Genomic DNA, 20,246 nt, shown 5'->3' with positions numbered 1-20,246 from the left:
CAGTCCATTGAAGATGTAATGTTGTTTGCAGCTGCATTATATTACTGAAATCCCCGGACTGGATAGAACACAAGCAACGGCAGTTATCAATTTATCTACAGGTTTGAAAACCACACACACACACACAAACACACACCATCACTACATACACTGTGTGCAGATTAGGTTCATTTAGATCATAGACCTTTGTTAAACCTGCAAAACTAAATCTACACTCGAATTTACGTCGAATAGATTTAAAGACATAAATAAATAAATCCAAACAATTGGGCTGCTGTCATGCTAAGCACATATCCCACATGGGAAAGCTTTATCAGAGGCCAGAGTCTAGTCAGGGACCGTGAGTGAGGAGGGTCCGTCTCAGTGTCTTTAGAGTGCTGTAGTTAATATGCGCTGATCGATGTGCTTCTCTGCAAGAAAACCGAGGGATTGTGGGGAGGGAAGGGAGGATGGGTAAACTTGATACCCACAAGCCCTCTCGGAAATCAGCCAGTTCAATGAAGGCAGCTTCCCAGGCTAACTGCATGACCTTCGACCCCCGCTGCTATAGTTAGAGCACTTTGGTCTCGGCGAAGGCAGAGGGAAGATCGATGGAGCGTTCGGTGACATCATGCCTCTCAGACCTTATCCCTTTTAAATACATGTAAGGGCCAGCAAATTGGCCTTATTTTATTACTCAACTAAGATGCCGTTTTTGCTTAGATTTTTCCTTGTGGACAAGTCTGTGGTTTAAAGTCATGACACAATTCTTTATTTAATTTTTTATGAATAAAGAAATGTAAAAAAAAAAAAGATGATTTGGATTATATAGATATATTAGACAGAAAGTGAACATTTGCTCCTCAAAGCTGATGTGTTAGAAGCAGGAAAAAATGAGCATAAGGAGTTTGACGAGGGCCAAATTGTGACGTCTAGACAACTGGGTCAGAGCATCTCCAAAACTGCAGCTCTTGTGGGATGTTCCTGGTCTGCAGTGGTCAGTATCTATCAAAAGTGCTCCAAGGAAGGAACGGTGGTGAACCGGCGACAGGGTCGTGGACAGCCGAGGCTCATTGATGCACGTGAGGAGCGAAGGCTGGTCCGGTAGCTCAAACTGCTGAAGAAGTTAAGGTCTCAGAATACACGGTTTGCATAGCCACAGACCAGCCAATATTATTATATATTATATTATGCCTGATCGGTGTATTTGTTTCCGATTCGGATCCTGAAACTGAACATCAAGAACAACAGTACGAGCAACGACTACAGCAGGACGTGTCTATATAATACTATAACTACTGAACAAGATTTTCCTTCCCTCACATCCAAAAACACACTTCTCTGGAGACGTTTTTCTTGAGCAAGTCCGGCAAGTCTTCCAGGAGAAATGCCTATTCAAGGAATTTTGCCTTTCCTGACATCATGAAAGACCATATTCGGAAAAACGTTCTTGAAACGCATACAAACCTAGAAGGAGTGTATTTGTCATAGAAATACTCCATCATACATCCAAATGTATTTATTTTTTTGTTTGCCAATGTTAAGCATGAAAATATGAATCTTTAACAGTGTAAATAACTCAGAATGCATGAAATAGCATTAACCCCCCCCCTTAATGATTTGTCCAGGAAACAAGTGTGTTCCTATTATCAATTAGATTAAAGCAGCTATAAATACCTCATAAACAGCAAATTTCCCTGTTCCAAGCATTTCCCTGTATCCTAGCAAATTAGATGTTACTATGAGGTATAAATATGAACCTATATTGTAGGGCTGCAACAACTAATTGATAACATCGATAATAATCCATAATGAAATTTGTTGTCAACGTTTGCAATTATCGATCACTTCGGCTGCACAAGTTATAGCTTAGCATGATGGTAAGACAGTAACACAGCCGCCCGCAAAATGGCGGAGAGTACAGGGTCAACCGGCATCACAAAATAAAAACACTGGTGTCACGGATGAAGGCGAAACATCAGCACGGTGAGCAAAAATTGTAGAATCCTCATCATGTGAAAATGGTACAGTTTAATGAAGTGCAATTGTATAAACTGTAACTTCTCTTTTTGTAGCGTTTATCTCATACAACAGTAACTTTTCTGTTTTTAAATGTGATTTACCTCGGCTTTACTACGTTCAAATGCTTGTTTTTGATGTTTGTATATTTAATTTCTGCATTTTATAATTAAATTATTATACAAAATTAAATGCATTGCAATCTAGATGCTTATGACGTCACAACTAAACAAAATGTCCGTGTATTTTTTTTTAAAGCATGTTGTCAAATTGCCATCTGCAATTATCGTAAAAAAACAATACAAATGTTGATTTACACAATTTTCACCTTGCAGACTTTTTCCTTTTCTTTTCTTCTTTTTATTTCCAGAAAGAAAAAATCCAGCATGAGTGAATTTGTTTAAAGCAGAAATCCACCATGTTCTCCTCAACAAGCAGCTACTATAAACTTAATAATGTCAAAATTAAAGACAGTAAACTCAATATGTGGCTTTTACATTTTTAACACTTATTTTTACAAGTACACTTTTATACATAAATATCCTGAATAAGAGTTTTATGTAGTTGTAATAAGCAAAACAACTTTAAAAAATATTTAAAAATCGGATTAATCAATTAATCGATTAATCGAAGAAGAAGTCAAGTCAAGTCAAGTTTATTTCTATAGCGCTTTTCACAACAGACATTGTCTCAAAGCAGCTTTACAGAAATCAACAGTCAAGGTGAACGGTGGGTATTCATCCCTGATGAGCAACCATGGCGACTGTGGCAAGGAAAAACTCCCTTAGATGTAATGAGGAAGAAACCTTGAGAGGAACCAGACTCAAAAGGGGAACCCATCCTCATTTGGGTGACATCAAGAGTTTGATCATAAATCTTTCAAAATACAGAACACTGGAGAGTGAGAACTAACATGAGCACTGGAGTATAAGATTATAAGTAAATGTTCTTTCAACAGTCTTTGGTATAAAAGTAGGAGCTACTGAGCTCAACATTTGTGATCATCACAGATCCAGCATCAGCTTCTCCATGACAGAGCCTTTAAACACTTCAGGAGGTCCAATGTCAAACTCCACACATGCAGTGGGATCCAATTGGCACTGGTACGTCTCTAGATGGTTCAGGATGTTTGCGAGTTTGGCATCTACTTCTTTAAAGTCCATAATCTTCATGAGGTGGGACGTGACTGGAGCTGGCCAAACCTCAGGAAGCCTTGGGATGGGGAGAGAAAGAGAAGAAGAAGAAGAAGAAGAAAAATAATCGTTATTTGCAGCCCTATTATCTTGCATTTCCATCCATCATATTTAAAGGTCAGATTTTATTACTCCATCAAACACATTCCACTAAAAAGCTATTTTGTGAGAGAACCAGTCCACACCTGTGTGATTCATGTTTTCTCCTCTAGTAATGTAATGTTTTATTTTTAAGAGGTGATCTAACGCCTTTCTATTTCTTTGGACGAAAAAACACCAGACACGAGAAACTTGGCTTTATTTCCGCTGTGTTTCAATTACTCTACAGGAAAGGGGTGATGTCAGTGTTCTATCATTTACAATATTTCCAGATGGAAAGCCCCCCTCTTTCTCGCTCATACACACACACACACACACACACACACACACACACACTGACGCTCTCATCTCATGAGAAATGACCTCACTGTTGTGTTAGTGAAACATCTGTGAGATGCTCAGAACATGTCATGGCTTCAGACACAAACTAATTTCCAGAAATGGTTTTGGGCCGATGTCATATTTAAAACTGGATACCAGTTTTATCTGAATGTAGAATGTAAAGTGTGTGTGTGTGTGTGTGTGTGTGTGTGTGTGTGTGTGTGTGTGTGTGTGTGTGTGTGTGTGTGTGTTTGTGTAGAATAAGCGGGAAAAAACTTACAATAGAGATGCATATCATAACTTGAAAATAAGTCGAGACATGGCCAAACCTACCCAGCATAGTGATCAGTATGAGTAAGTATACTGTAATTTGTTAATAATTTACATAATTCAGGAAAACAGATCAATGTACAGTACAGTATATAAAGTATACAGTATATATGTATGTAGCAGTAGGTGCAAGGACGAGCCCCGGTTCATGATTGGAGTTTGCCTGCCGTGCAAAACTTGAAATGTTTTTACAATTTTGTCGTATTGCTTTTGTAATTGCAAGATCCTAAAATCATAAGATCATAACTCAGGGACCACCTGTAATCAAATGTAAATAAAATGTAATTACACTTAGGCAAATTAAGATAAATCTGTCCAGTCAGAATACAGTCAGAGCTGATGTGATAGAAAATGAATCAGTACCTTCTGATCAATCAGAATTCATGATTTAAAAGTATAGTGGTTCTAAAGGTAATTATCTTCAATCATAAGTCAAATCATTGTAACAGATATATAAATATATGTAATACAAAAATCCCCCGCTTTACCGCAGTTAAAAACTGCTTTAACTGTTTACCGTGGAATTGCATTTGCCACTTAACTAATTAGTTTGGCTGATTTTCTGATTGTCTCTTGCGGATAGCACGATAGACCAAACACTTACAGAGAATTGTTTTAATGGATTTTTATGTTGAAATAATGACATTTATTAATAAAAAAAAATTATTATTAACTCTAAAATGAAGTAAAATGTTAATACAGTACAGTACGGTAAACATAAAAAAAAGCATTTTTGGTGTGAAGTCCGTTTATTGCGTTTTTTCGTTTATCGAGGGCATTTTTAAAACGTAACCACTGTGAAAAACAGGGGATTACTGTATATATATTAGGGCTGTCACAATTATCATGATAATAACAGTTTTTAAAGCAATGTTGCAGCACTTATGCGTCTGATTTCTGAAGCAGCTTCTGCACCTGACACACAGCACGAGGACTCAACTTCTTTGATGGACACTTTCCCGTCTTGGAAAACCTCTGTATGACCCTGGCCACTGTACTGTAACTCAGTTTGAGGGTGTTACTGACTTCTTACAGCCTCTGCCATCTTTGTGGAGAGCAACAACACTAATTCTTAAATAGCCTTTACCATGAGGTGCATGTTAGACATCCAGTGGTCAGTATGAGAGAATTGTACTCAAAGCACCATAAAGCATGTATTGCAGCTAATATATGATGTAATGTAACACTTTAAAAGCTTCATTTGTGCCAGGTTTTATTTTATACTATACTAAACCGCACCAAATCACATCAGGTTTATCAACTGCATCTGATTTACTCACAACAAATTTAATGTGTCAGTTAACGATTCGTATTTCATGCCATTTCCAGCTCCATTTTTTTTGCACATTAGTCTTTGAGGTCTGATGATGTCTGTTAATAAGCCATTAAGGCTTCAGTAAATGGCCTTAGAGAACCTGACATCATCTTACTAGTGTTACAAGCAGGATCATAAATGTCATGTGTGTGTGTGTGTGTGTGTGTGTGTGTGTGTGTGTGTGTGTGTGAATATATACTGTACTTGTGGATGTGTAAATGAGTGTGTATGTGTGTGTGTGTGTGCTCTTCTTTGGTGTGGAAGAAGCAGTAGGGGCCTATGAGATGGTGAAATTACATGATCTTGAAATTTGACCTGTAAGTCTTTAGATGCATAGAGGATATGAAGAACCACCATCTTGAACTGTCTTGATTTCCAAACTAAAAAAATTTTTTTAATTAATGTTTATGTTAAAAAATGCTATTTTGTGCATTTGCTACATCATATCTGGAGAAAGAGAGAGACCGGAATTTGAAACAGGAAAGCTTCCTGAATAGTTTTTCTTTTCAAAAAGTTATTTCATAACTGCATTACATCATACGCTTTGTTATTAACGTTTTATATATATATATATATATATATATATATATATATATATATATATATATATATATATATATATATATATATATATATATATACAGTACAGACCAAAAGTTTGGACACACCTTCTCATTCAAAGAGTTTTCTTTATTTTCATGACTATGAAAATTGTAGAGTCACACTGAAGGCATCAAAACTATGAATTAACACATGTGGAATTATATATGGAAATATATAAAAAAAAAAAAATAAATTGTGAAACAACTGAAAAATGTCATATTCTAGGTTCTTCAAAGTAGCCACCTTTTGCTTTGATTACTGCTTTGCACACTCTTGGCATTCTCTTTATGAGCTTCAAGAGGTAGTCACCTGAAATGGTCTTCCAACAGTCTTGAAGGAGTTCCCCAAGAGATGCTTGCCACTTGTTGGCCCTTTTGCCTTCACTCTGCGGTCCAGCTCACCCCTAAACCATCTCGATTGGGTTCAGGTCCGGTGACTGTGGAGGCCAGGTCATCTGGCGCAGCACCCTATCACTCTCCTTCTTGGTCAAATAGCCCTTGATGCCATGACATTTATCTTACCTAAAACATTTTAAGCATTCTCTATTGTATACAGCTGGAATTATATTTACTGGAAAAACACTCTCTGTGATGTCCTGTTATTGGAAACTAATCATCTCCAGGATGGAAACAGTGCCTTCCCTACTTAAGGGAATATGTGCAGCTGCTCTGGTCACCTGTTGCCCAAAGCTTCATCAAACACCTCCTCCATGCAGTGTGCACAATGGGACAGAGCATCCTCACAACTGGGTGGGAAAACTGAACTGTGTGTCTTGGGAAAAAGGCTTTCGGCTGTTCTCAGGACGCGGCTCTTCTTACACGTCCCCTGTGTCCGAATAACACATTGTCAGTTTGAGAAAATTGTCAGTCATTCAAACTGTTATTGAGTTAACAGTGGATATACTATATAGATGTAAGCAACAGTATGGCTTCATGCTGAGGAAGAGCACTACAGATGCATTATTTGCTTTGAGAATGTTGATTGAGAAGTATAGAGAAGGTCAGAAGGAGTTGCATTGTGTGTTTTTGTGGATTTAGAGAAAGCGTACGACAGGGTGCCAAGAGAGGAGTTGTGGTATTGTATGAGGAAGTCAGGTGTGTCAGAGAAGTATGTGAGGGTGGTGCAGGACATGTATGAGGACAGTGTGACAGCAGTGAAGTATGCAGTAGAACCGACAGACTGGTTTAAGGTGAAGGTGGGACTACATCAAGGATTAGCTCTGAGCCCTTTCCTGTTTGCAGTGGTGATTGACAGGTTGACGGACGAGGTCAGACGGAAGTCTCTGTGGACTATGATGTTTGCGGATGATATTGTGATTTGTGGTGAGAGTAGGGAGCAGGTTGAGAAGAGCCTGGGGAGGTGAAGGTACGCACTGGAGAGAAGGGGAATGAAAGTCATGTAGTAAGGCAGAGTAGTATGGAGACGGATAATCCGCAGTGGCGACCCCTAATGGGAGCAGCCAAAAGAACAAGAAGAAAAATTAGAAAGTAAAAAAGATGGATGGATGGGTGCATGGATGGATGGATAGATAGTGCTAATTTAAGTGTTTCAGGTAATGGTAGGTCTTTAATCGTCGCTTGAAGATAGTCAGGGACTCCGCTGTACATTTAGGGGAAGTTTATTCCACCACCTCGGTGCCAGAACAGAAAAGAGCCTTGAAGTATACTTACCTCTCATTCTGAGAGAAGGTGGCACCAGTGGAGCAGTGCTGGAGGATCTCAGACAATGTAGTGCAGTGCAAGATGTGATGAGGTCACTGAGGTAAGATGGCGCTAGTCCATTTTTGGCCTTGTAGGCAAGCATCAGTGTTTTGAATCTGATACGTGCAGCTCCTGGAAGCCAGTGAAGGGAGCGCAGCAGTGGGGTGGCTGCGTTTTGGATCATTTGCAGTGGACGAATAGCGTTCAGGGGGAGACCTGCCAGCAGAGAGTTGCAGTAGTCGAGTCTTGAAATGACAAGAGACTGAACAAGCACCTGGGCAGCCTGTGTGGACAGAAATGGTCGAATCTTTCGGATGTTGTAAAGAAGAAATAGACAGGATTAGAAGTAGTGCCTAAAGGGGGAGCGGAGAGTCGTGAAGAGTAATTTGAAGATCTTGACCTGGAGATGAATCACCTGGGATGACCAGCAGTTCTGTTTTGCTGGGGTTGAGTTTTAGTTGATGGATGGATGGATGGATGGATGGATGGATGGATGGATGGATGGATGGATGGATGGATAGATAGATAGATAGATAGATAGATAGATAGATAGATAGATAGATAGATAGATAGATAGATAGATAGATAGATAGATAGATAGATAGATAGATAGATAGATACTTCTTCACCTAAAACTCCACCCATTTGTTTACATGCTCTTAGGGTACCAGAGATCCTATGACTTGGACCTGTCAGATTCTTCTTGACACCTTACCTCTGGATGAAGTTCTCAATTGCAGACCACATGCTGCAACTGAAGATGGTTCCCCATGAACCGTCTAAAATCCATGAAGTTACTGAGCAGGGTTGAACTTAAGAACAATGAAGATGGTTTTGGACTGTAATTAATATAAACAGTTTGCTACAGTGGCTTAGGAGTGCAAATTGGATGAACAGTTTTGCATTTAAGTGTCCATCGGGGGAACAGTTGATAACCTCAACACTGAAGAAACTATAATGAATGCACATTCGGTGTCACCCAAATGAGGATGAGGTTCCCTTGAGTCTGGTTCTTCCTCATCTGATCTCAGGATTTATTTTTCCAGGCTATATCCCGTGCTCTCAGATGAACGTAAGAGGCTGCAGGAGGCTGTAGTGCAAATGTGGCCTGAATAAAAAAAGGCCCTGGAGACAGCATTTTAAAATTACTCTTGATATTATTTCTAGATGGGATTGTTGGCTCTGGGATATGTCGTGTAACGTGAGCTGCCTGATGCTCAGCCGCCATGTTTGACATTACTGAAAACTCTGACCCTTCGCCAAAAAATCCCAGACCGCACAAAACGAAACCAGTGTTGCCAGGGTCTGAAACAGGGTGTGACGTTAAACTGGTATCAGCGTATTGCATTATAAGGGATCATATTTGTGCAGATTCCTTGAAGTACACTATTAAAGTTTCTTTCCAACTTTTTGGAAAAGCCAGAACGTTTTAAAGAGAAAGAAAATGTGAGGTTTCTTCCAGAGATTTCTTCATTAAGCAAAGTAATGAAGAACATTTAAACAAGAAATTGGGGTGTGTTTAAAATTATTTATATGCACTTGGATATGAGATGGGGCATTATAACACAGTGCCTCCTTACAGCGGATTGGTTACTCTAAATTGCAATGTGTGACTGAATGTGTGTGTGTGTGTGTGTGTGTGTGTGTGTGTGTGTGTGTGTGTGTGTGTGTGTGTGTGTGTGTGTAAAAGTGTTATCCTGTGATTGCATAGTAACCCTAATCCATTTGTGGTAAAATGTCTACTTGGGTTTCCTCTGAGTTTTCCAGTTTCCTCCTAAAAAACATACAGCTAAACAGACAGGTATAAAAAATTATAGAAATAATAACAACAACAACAACAACAATCATCATTAACATCATCATCTTTACCATCATCGTTTTCACTTTCCTATTTGCTTGGACCCCTAGAAATAATGACAACAATAATTATAGTAATCATTATCATCATCATCATCATCATCATCATTCTCCTCCTCCTCCTATCATCTTCCTCCTCCTACTCATCATCATTCTCCTAATCCTCCTCCTCCTCATCATTATCCTCCATTTTCTGTTCATCCTCCTTCATCTTCTCCTCCTCATCAACCTCCTTTTTCTTCCTCCCTCTATTCTCCTCCTCCTTATCATCATCATTATCCTCCACCACTTCCTCCTCCTCATCATCCTCCTCCTCCTCCTACTCATCATCATTTTCTCCTCCTTCTCATCCTCTTCCTCATCATCATTATCATCCATCTCCTTTTAATCCTTCTCCTTATCCTCCTTACCATCAACCTCCTCCTCTTCCTCCCCATTCTCCTCCTCCTCATCATCATCATCATCTTGATCCACCACCTCCTCCTCCACCTCATTATCATCATCTTCCTCTTCCCCCTCCTCCTCCTCCTTCTCATCGTTGTCCTCCACCTCCTCCTCCACCTCATTATTATCATCCTTCTCCTCTTCCCCTCCTACTTTTCCTCCTCTTTCTCCTCCTCCTCATCATCATTGTCCTCCACCACCTCCTCACTCTCTTCTCTTCCTCCTACTCCTCTTCATAATCAGCAGCAGTGGCATCATTATAATTTTCACATTTAATGTTCTTGGAGCCCAACAACAACATTATTAATAATATTCACCATCATCATCATCATCAATATTATTATTAATCGAATAATAATAACAACAAGTTACTATAGCAGATGTTCACAGAATTTAACAAAAAGGTGTTTTTGCAGATGTGGATATCTGGACAGAATAAATAAATAATCTTTATTTTTTGTCTCACACACACACACACACACACACACACACACACACACACACACACACACACACACACACACACCTCTAACTCGCAGTGTTTTCCCAGATTTCACATTCACATTATAGACTCACCAACATACTCTCCTACTAGATAGTACGCTGAAGCAGTGCGGATCTGAGCTGAGCTCCTGGAGCCCTCAGTCCCAGCGCACTAATCTCACACACTCTCTAGTGCGCGAGTAAGCGGCCTCTGGACGGAGCCTCAGACATGCTGTCGCCAACCGCGTGACGTCATCCGCCCTCGCATGTGCCCCTGCCTTTCTTATGTATCCTTCCGCCTGGAGTGGCGGGGGAAGGCAGTGGCGCTTTGAATGGTAAAAGTAGTTCCCTCGGCACTTGTTTGGCACGTGATTTGAACATGTATTAGAAAGCAATTAAAACAGATTTTTTGTTCAAATATGGTTAAATATAGAACATTCTTACAGAAATATCTGTTTACATTTAATTATATCATGTATATACATATTCTATTTAAATTTACAATATGTCACACATTCATCACTTCTGTTTTTAGTTACATATGTACATGCATATTTAATTCATATTCACTTCTATTAGTTTTTTGTGCTACATATATGCATGCATATTCTCTTCTATTTGTTTTAATTTGCATATGTATATGCATTAGCTACATATGTACATGCATATTCACTTTTATTAGTTTATTTCTATCTTTAAATGTTCATGCATATGTATATGCATATTAAATATTCACTTGTTTTTGTTTTTAGATACATATGTATATTGCATATTCATTTCTTTTCTTTATTTCATCTGCATGTGTTCGTGCATATGTGTGTGCAGAATGCATATTTATTTATGAGGTTTTTTTTATTTCTATATGTACATTCATATGTATTTGCATATTGCATATTCACTTCTCTTTGTTTTTATGCTACATATGTACATGCATATTTTTTTTAGTTGTTTTTTAGCTACATATGTACATGCATAATACTTCTCTTTGTTTTTTAGCTACATATGTACATGCATATTTTCTTTTAATTGATTTTTAGCTACATATGTACATGTTTATTTACTTCTCTTGGTATTTTTGCTACATATGTACATGCGTATTTACTTCTCTTTGTTTTTTAGCTACATATGTACATGCATATTTTCTTTGAATTTGTTTTTTAGCTACATATGTACATACAAATTTACTTCTATTAGTTTTTTTGCTACATATGTACATGCAGCGATGAATTGCAAAGCAACAACAGCAAGAAAATATAAACACTTTATTACAAGCCCCTGATGTGCATTTTCCCCTTCACTGCTTTCCATCTTCTCACTTTGGCAGATTCAGAATAAATAATGAACTTGAGAGATCATCTTCTGCTGCCTTTCCATTTCCAATGCACTAACCTTCCAGATCATGTGTTGTGCTTATGTTTACAATGCATGCACCCATAACCTTATAATACCCTTTCATTAGTACTGTACATACTATACATTTTACACAGATTACACCTTTTGTTTAGTTTTTTTTTACAACCCTGAAGACCACTTTATGTAATACATTGAGATTAGATCAGATAATAAACAAATATTACAATATATGTTGGCATTCCATTAGATATGTTAAATGCAGATTATGCCATACTTAAAGGTGTAATGTTTTCATCTAAAGACTTTAGCATTAGTCATTAACGAATAGCAGTATTTATTTAAAAATAATTTCTAGTATTTCATCATTGTTAATAAAATAATATAGTGTATGAAATAAATGAAAACATTATGACAGGCTGTGATGTAAAATTGTGATGTAAATTGTTATTTAGATAAAAAAAATAGATAAAGAAAGATAGAAATACAATATAATTTATATTAAAAGTGATAATTATATAGATCTTAATTCTTATTATCAGTAGTTGTAATCGTATTATTGTTTTTTTATTGCAACTAAGATGATTATAAAAATTAAAACAAAATTGACAGTGAAAAAATGGCAGTGAACCCTTTACTTTCTTTCTTTTTTTTCTTTTTCTTTTTTTTTTTTAAACCCTGCTCGGCTCTAACTTGCTCTCGCGCATTGATACGCGGCGTTTGCGCGGAGGAGTGAGGCGGCCCGCGACACCCTGACGCCAGGCGAAAGCAGATCCGGTCGGCTCGGGTGAACGCGTCGTGCTCGGCAGAGGCGGTGGAGGAGGAGGAGGAGGAGGAGGTCCAGGAGGTAGAGTGAACTTTATTTTTTCCTTTTGAGAAAAAAATACACAAAAAAGAGTCTCAAAAGGTCTCGAACGCGCGAGTAACGACGACGCGAGGGCTTCGTTTACGTGTTTTGACGTTAAAATGTATAAAAAAAAAGTCGATTCGGAGAGGTGGAGCGCGCGCTCGCGCTCGCGCTCGGTAGAGAAGTTGGAGGTTGTGGAGTGATGAAACTCTCGGAGAGAAACAGGAGCACGATGATAATGATGATGATGGCATATTGATGTTTATTGGGCAGTGTATTGCATGCATGGTTCGATTTTCTTCTAGGTGCATGCACATGTTTATTTTTGTTGTTTTTTTTAATGCGCAAACCCATTGATTTCCACTTCTCTCTCTGCAATGTCAGGATTGAGTGTGCACTTTCACTCCTGTTATAGTTTCCATGATGCATCTTACATAAAATCACAAAATGCATCATGCATTTCGCATAGAATCACAAGATGCATCATGAAAACTTATTTTCCTCATTTTCCTAATAGGTCTTTATGTCTCTGGGTTATAACACGCTGGGCGTGTGTGTGTGTGTATGTGTGTGTGTGCGTGCATGCATGTGTGTTTGCATGAGTTCCACTTCCATTATACGTATTATACACTTGTCAGTGATGAAGGCATCATTGCAGGCGGATGCAGGAGCTGATAGACCGTAGCCTGTGTTCCTGACATCAGTGAAGATGACATATCAGATTACTCAGAGGACAGGAATTCGTCCTTGTCCATGATTTAATCTGGTTAAGTTTGGTGTTCTTCTTGCTTTACTTCTCCATGGTGTGGATAGAAGAGTCAGCTTCGTAACTCCATAACTACCCTTAAGTCATTCATAATCATTAAAAAACACAAGAAGGTTTTGTGTGTGTGTGTGTGTGTGTGTGTGTGTGTGTGTGTGTGTGTGTGTATATGTACACTCTAAAGGTGTGTTATAGGGCCTTTCAGGGCATGTGGGATTTAAGTGTCCTCATAAAGCTGCTCCATGTTGTCTATACGTCTCAGAAGAAACTCGACATCATGCGTTCCAGAAGAAGTCTTTCTTTTATAATCATACGGACTGGAAATGAAAATACAGAAATAGTATGCAAAACGTCACAAGGGGGCAAATGGATTGATAATGAACGGTCGTGACGCTCGGTGCTCACGTGAATCTGGCGTCCTCGTTGCATTATTCATCTCTTGCTAATGGAAGGCAGAGAAAATGATTCATCGAATGGGGAGAGAAATTTGTATTTATTTATTTATTGCAAATTGTAGCTGTGAATTGAAAAAAAAGTGTTTTAGACTCTGTTTTATGTTGATTGTTGTACATTTGTAGTTTATATTTATTGATTTGAACCATATCTTGATAAAGCTGGCTTTGTGCACGGGGGCATTGTCGTGCTGGAATAAGTTCGGGTCTATTAGTTCAAGTGAAGGAAAAATTTAATGCTGCAATCGTCCCTCGATTTATCTCGCGGTCCAACTTTATTTAATTTATTTCAATTTGGCATGTAACTATTTTGTTTTTGCGAATGGTCCCGATTTCAGTTCATCATAATAAATTAGTAGAATTACAAGAAACCGTAGGTTTCCGCTTATTTATTAGTTGTAGTATCCTTTGATTTCAAAAAAAGGGGTGGAGTTAAAGTTGATATTTCTACGAATTTACACAAAATTCATCTGAATTATGGCTTAAACAAAAAAACAAAAAAACCAAAAAAAAAAAACATGTCTGGACTGTTGATATATTTTGATGCAAACTTTCAAACAGCCTTTTTCTAAAGTGTAATCCGTTTTTTACTCCTTGGTATCGTGATACATAACAGATATCATAAAGACATTTTCATTCGTTGATGATTTGCATGATGTGAGAGTCACATGCTTTCTAGGCATTTACTGTCTAGGCAACAAAATGGATAAATAAATATTGTGTATTGTAAGACAAGACCACAACAACAAATAATAATAATAATAATAATAATATAATAATAATAATAATAATAATAATAATAATAAAAATTTTTACCTAAGTAATATAATTTTTTTTTACATATAAATCAAAAAAACACAGAACAAGCTGTTATTTGTTATATTTTTAATTAATTTATTATTATTATTTATTTGTTCATTTGTTTTTTTTGTTCACTTTATTTTTTTAATTCTGGTTTTATTTATATGTATAAGTCTAATATTTTGTTGAAAAACTAAACTTGAGATATTTAATAAAAATGTCGCTTTACAATTTTTTTATATATTTTTTTTGGGGGGGGGAAGCAAGTTTGCATTAGACTTGTCTACAAAATACTAAAAAGAACATTACTTTGAATAAAAACTACAGAATAAAAAAAAAAAAAAATAAATAAAATGCAATCAAATTTAACACATAACTTAAAATGAAATTCCAAACAGTATCATGATTTTTATATCGTCATATCAAGTATTGTGTATTGTATCGTATGAGATTAGTGAAATCCTCAGACTTTTTGTGGGCTCTTTTTGTGAGAAGATCCTCAATATGTTGTCCAGCTATTCCTCAGTTCTCTCTCTCTCTCTCTCTCTCTCTCTCTCTCTCTCTCTCTCTCTCTTTCTCGCCCTCCATGTGTGCACAAGCTCACGTCTTATTCGGACCGTCAGGCGTGTCCTGGCTCAGAGCTCCTCGATCTCGGCGCTCTTCATTCCACACGACTGTGAGAATAAATGTCCTGAGACGTAGACGTGTAGTCAGACACCGATTCCTCCTGTCTGTGCACTGTTTGTTCATCTCCGCTCTTCTTTCTATCCACATTTTTTTTTTCTTAACTCTCAGTCCAGGCCTAATGGAAGCCCCGAGTTCCAGGCTGTGATAAATAATGTACGTTCTTTATAATGCTTCGTCCCCGGAGAGACCCGAGAGAGCATCATTACTGCCTCCTAAATTGATTAACGGCACTGAAGCGGCGCAAAATGATACATGGAGATGATGCGGAGGGGTCGGGCTCGGCAGAGGCGTGCGATGGGTGCCACGTTAAACCCGAGTTTCTGTGTTCTCCCTGCTGATATTTACATGCACTCAGGCTTCGAGAGCTCCGCCACCGATTATCAGGCTTTAATGGGAGCCGAGAACGCCATTTAAGTACGTTTGAGCAATTCCTCAACCTGAGGATCGTTCGGTGGCATCATTTGGCATCAAACGTTCCATCAGCGTTTGCATGCAAATGTTCATTTTTATTATTATTTATTTTATATATTTACGCCATCTTAAATGGATCACGAGCCTAAAAACAGGCCAGTATAATTCAGTGCTGCGTAATTGTGACATTTTAAGCATAGTTTGTACTGACAGGGACCCAGCAGGGGGATTCATATCTGTAAGGAACTGCACTTTATGTGTGTAGTTCACTATGGTCTGAATGTGTAGGAAAGCAGTGTTCCACATGAAATATACCTGGAGATATAGACAATAGAATATCACATCTCATGGACATTCATGTTGTTGGTGGGGGGGATTATTATAATTCTTTTTTATTATGATGATGATGATTTAGTCAGGAACAGGAAATAGATTAGACTTTTATTTCGTCTCGATTCCGATTGGTTAAAAAGTAGTCCAGTTCGGCACATCTGGTTCACAAATAGGTTTGCGTTTGAAAAAAAAAACCAAATGTGGCCTTCCGTTCATAAATTTAAAACTCCTTTTTCACGTCATAGTGCGAACTGCGAAAACGGAGGCTTCAAAGAGATTTTTCAGAAAAGTAAATAAACGGCACGTGGAAATGACGCAGGTCGAAGCGACTAGGGCGGCAACTAAACATCATTTTGCTAACCGATTAAAAGGATGATGTTTTATTTATTTATTTTTATTTTCGATTAATCGGATAAAAATAAAGAAAAGAAAAAAAATTAATATATACCGTATTTTTCGGACTATAAGCCGCTACTTTTTTCCCGCATTTTGAACCCCGCGGCTTAAACAACAAAGCGGCTAATTGATTAATTTTTCCTGGGTTTTTCCCGGTTTCACAAACTTCAAGCCAAAAAACTGAACCCCATAACATTAGACCAATGACATTTCCGAACGGAAAGGAAAAAACGCACCTCACCTGTGTTCTGAGCTGCACGGCATCGGGAGAAAAAAACTTCCTTTTAAACGCACGACGATGCCAAAAGATAAACTCCTGAGAGAAATAGTTGTGAAAGGATGGAGGAAGACAGTGAACAATGACTTTCTTGGTCAGCTACTGTTTAGATACAAGCCGTTGTAACGCGTTGAGTCTGGGTGAAGGGAGAGCTCGCTTCTGGCATGCTATTCCCAAAATACCGCTATGCTCCTGAAGGAAGCGCAAAATATTTCACCCGTAAGGTGCGGCTTATTTATGTTAAAAATAAAAATATTTGTAAAATTCAGTGGGTGCGGCTTATATATGGGTGCGGAAATTACGGTGTGTGTGTGTGTGTGTGTGTGTGTGTGTGTGTGTGTGTGTGTGTGTGTGTGTGTGTGTGTGTGTGTGTGTGTATATATATATATATATATATATATATATATATATATATATATATATATATATATATATATATAAGCCTTTAACTTATTATAACTATATAGAACCGTAATTCAGGGTATTTATCTATAAAAGTGTAAAAAAAAATGCAAAAGCCACATATTGAGTTTAACTGGCTTATTAATTTGATAGTAGCTGCTCGATGACTCCGGTGTGTTTTATTTTCCTGCTGTCGGTTGACCCTGTACTCTTCGTCACGCTAAGCTGTAACGTGAGCAGCCAAACTAATCGATAACAGCATTCGTTAACAACAAATTTTATTATCGATTGTTAACGATTTTATCGATTAGTTGTTGCAGCCATTAACTGGGACGTATGCGTTTTTCAGACGTTTCAGTGTGGATGAGCAACTTTCAGGGAAGTGATTGAAAATGAAATAAAAATCCGGATTATTGTAGACATCGCTGAAATCACTCGCTTTCAGTTATGGGAAGATAAGCAACACCAGGGTGTTGAGTTTGCTATAAAATCAGCTCGTTCACACCGTCAAATTGCCACGTAACGCACAATGTCTTTATTGATTGTTTTTTGTTTTTTTTTTCCTAGTTTTTAAAAAAAAATTCAGATTTTATAGAACCAGCGCACATTGAAAAACTGTTGCACACGCAACCCATGATACTTTACAATAAAGATGATTCTGAATAACGCAATGCCGTGTAATATGTATTTTAGTATTTAATTCAACATAATATTCGAAAAATACTGAGATTACAAAAGATTACATGAATCACTTCTGCATGATTAGTGACATGAAATGACCTATAAAAGAACAAAAATCCATTTAAACATCCAATTTCACATTTAGTGCCTGATTATTACAGCTACAATATCCTCCACTTTTCTGGGAAGATGGTCTACTAGATTTTGGTGAGAAAATTTGTGTGAGATTCATTAGGGTGTTAGTAAAATTAGCTACTGATGTAGGTGAGGTGAGGAGGCCCGGGGTGCAGTCAGAGGTTTGCTCAATAGGTTTGAGGTCAGAGCTCTATAGCAGGCCACTTAAGATCTTTCACTCCATTGTCATGCTGGAACTGGTTTGAATCCCCTAGTTTTAAGTGAAGGGAAAACGAAATGCTATCGCATCCTATACAGTTGTGTGTCTTCAATATTTTGGTAACAGTTTGGGGAAGAACATATGCCTGGAAAAGTGAGGTGGCCCAATACGTTAGACTACATAACTGCATGTAGCAGTCTCTCTGTTAGAAGTCCTACACACCCTGTATGGATTTTGACTCCCCCAAAACTGGCATAGAGTCAATATTTAGTGTATCGACCTCAAATCAGGATGCAGTCACACCAGCGGTCAGATAATATGGATCCCAAAGTTCGGATTGAAAGAGGGTCAAAAAGTTCAGATTGAACGTTTAGTCGCACAGGCCATATGTTCAGTCATGTGACCCACCTGGATCAGGATAGGCAGCTGGTGAAGGACACTGACAGACCGTGGTGCATTTAGAGCTCACAGTCGTGTTTGGGTTAGAAAAGGGTGTTTTCTGAGTTTTTCATCGCACATGAGTAAATTTTTTATCCAGAATAGCACCTGGATGGATGTTTGTTGGGATCAGGAGTGGGTTTTAGACCTTGAGAGAAAGCCTGCTTTAGATAAACGTGTGTCAGGCAGCACTGGAACAGCACTGGAACAGCACAGCTAACGCAGGTGGTTGGAAATCTTTTCCACTTAGTCACACTTTAAATATGAGGAACTAGTATAAGTTCTTTGCTGACAGTGGAGTTTCTTGGTTTACTGTCAGTCTGGATGCCAGAAGTTCACAAAGACATCTGGTTTCATTGCAGAGCTGAATCTTGAATCTTTCAGGAGGTGGAGAGTGCTGTACTTTTATCGGACCTTAACCTGTGTGTATACGTTATTTTACATATATTTATTTCTGTTGTTGTGAAAAATGTCACATTTAAAGACATCTCTTTAAATTAAATTTAAATTTTATATATATATATATATATATATATATATATATATATATATATATATATATATATACAATATTTTTTGAGTTCAGTTTAATTAAATTTCTTTTCTCAAAAAAAAGAAATTTAAGATTGAAAAGAAGGAAAAATTACCTAGGATGATCAGAAAATCATTTGTTAATAAAACAAAAGGCTGCTTTGTAGCTTTACAGGTAACAGAGATGTCTTTTAGTATTGTCTTTCGACTTAACCTCATCTTATATTTAAAGTACCATCTGTTTAAGTAATCTCTGACTCCGACTAAATGGTTTAGTTTATCCAGGTGTCTGCGACATGTGGCCTTGAAGTCGAATGCCTCCTACGGTGGAGTTCAACTGCTGCTGTAGGAAATCCAACACACAAGAAGTAAAATCACTGAGCAGGAACTAAAATGATCAGACCCCCTATGAGTCAGATGACAAACAGTAGATATTTTAGGATGGAAGTGTTTCGGTGATGGAGGATAAACAGCAGCAATTCCATTTTGGATTAAAATTTAATGGGTATGTAGCACCTGTAGAGGATGTGAAACTAAGCACTGTAAGCAGTCTTTAAGGAAAAACATGTGGGTCTTCTGTCTTATGTTTCTGTCAGTTTTGAACGTCTGGAACCTAATATTTTTTTGCCAATTCATCTTGGAGAAAATTAAATTTTTCTAACAAGTCTTGCCATTTATATTTGATCAGATTCAGGTCTGGGGCTTTGACTGGACCATTTAAACATTTTCCAGTTTTTAGCTTTGCCAGTATGTCTAAGGTTGATATTTCAATACTTTGGAAAAATTTAAAACACTTTCCTTAACAACTACCCTATAGTTGGTAGAGGTTTTTTTTTGCCTTCCTATCAACCCTGCCCATTTACAGTAACAGTCCCTGCTGATGAAAACCATCCCCACAATATAAACTCTCCCACCTCCATGCTTCACTCTGGGGATAAGCTTAGGTTTCCACCAAAGGTTGTGGTTTGTACAGTACCATAACCAAAATGCTCGACTTGTTCTTATTAGACCAGAAAAACTTTCAAAATGCTTACAAAATGTTCTCTCACCACTTTTCCAACTTTGTGGAGTGTCCAGGCAGTTTTTCTCCAATCTGAGTTGTGGATCTCTGAGTTAACTCTTGGCTGCTGGGTTGTTTCTCTGACTAATCATTTGTTTAACCAGAATTTTGGTGGCCAGATTAAAAAAAAAAAATGTTTT

The 20,246-nt window shown here is 37.8% G+C and overlaps 1 protein-coding gene across 1 annotated transcript in view; it reads left to right on the top strand.

The window, feature by feature from the left end:
* Positions 1 to 12,423: 12,423 nt before the first annotated feature.
* The window catches only part of smad1 (SMAD family member 1), a 29,827-nt gene continuing 22,004 nt past the window's right edge, over positions 12,424 to 20,246 (top strand). Inside the window, exon 1 of the mRNA XM_046834169.1 lies at positions 12,424 to 12,540. The gene's annotated coding sequence lies outside the window, so the exon portion shown is untranslated. The remainder of the gene's footprint in view (positions 12,541 to 20,246) is intronic.

This window comes from Silurus meridionalis, chromosome 2, assembly GCF_014805685.1.
Source record: "Silurus meridionalis isolate SWU-2019-XX chromosome 2, ASM1480568v1, whole genome shotgun sequence".
In the NCBI taxonomy this organism is placed as follows: Eukaryota; Metazoa; Chordata; class Actinopteri; order Siluriformes; family Siluridae; genus Silurus; species Silurus meridionalis.
This window is presented reverse-complemented; position numbering and strand designations above follow the sequence as displayed.